At 46.7% G+C, this 831-nt stretch overlaps 1 pseudogene; it reads right to left on the reverse strand.

The window, feature by feature from the left end:
- Positions 1-354: 354 nt before the first annotated feature.
- On the reverse strand, positions 355-618 carry LOC103728496 (annotated as a pseudogene).
- Positions 619-831: the final 213 nt, after the last annotated feature.

Raw genomic sequence — 831 nt, forward strand, 5'->3', positions numbered from 1 at the left:
TCTCCCTGTAGCCCCAGCTGGCCTGGAACTTGCTATGTAGACCAGGGTGGCTTCGCACTCATAGAGATTCGCCTGCCTCTGCTTCCCAAGTGCTGGAATTAAAGGGTGAGTGCCACCGCACCTGGCTCAGATTTATTTTTTTTAAAGGCATGGGCTAAGGAAAAAAATGAGACAGAGAGGTATGGAATAGAAAATAAATAGAAATATAGGCTGTTTTACTATTTTATAACCACAAACTAGTACAGAGGATGAAGCCTTGTACAAAACAAAGATTCCAAATGAGGTGTTCCCTTAGTAAGGCTGAAGGCTCTAGTTTTTGGATGGATCACTGGGTATTTGGCACAGTCCATGCTTTTAACCAGATTTGAACAGAATGGCCTCTTGACCCAGATAGAAGTAGATGAAGTGTGTTCGATTTCCTGTGTCGCATAATCACCGAAGTTCTGCCCCACAATGCAGTGCCAGGTGGGGTTATGCTTCTTGTCAAACTCCTTGATATAGGCGGCAGTATCCTCGTCTATATCATATTTCTCCAACACCTGAGTAGTGCACTCCACCGTCCTGTTACATCTCTTCAGATATGTCTGCATTTTTGTTCTCCGCCTTCTGATCGCTCATGGTTCTGGAGCAGGCTTGGGACTGCTACCTTCAGGCAATTGGTCTTCAGAGAGGTGACAGGCTGTTGCGCCCAGAAAGCAGATTCTGTCGCTACAGATGCCACGGTGCATCTCTCCCTCCACCTTTATGTGGAAGGTCTCCAGCCTCGCACTACAAGTGCCAGCCCTACACACGTATTTAATCTCCCCCAAGAATTCTTTCTTTCCAGCCCTC

The sequence above is a fragment of the Nannospalax galili genome, unplaced genomic scaffold (assembly GCF_000622305.1).
Source record: "Nannospalax galili isolate Female #2095 unplaced genomic scaffold, S.galili_v1.0 C49413774, whole genome shotgun sequence".
Lineage (NCBI taxonomy): Eukaryota > Metazoa > Chordata > Mammalia > Rodentia > Spalacidae > Nannospalax > Nannospalax galili.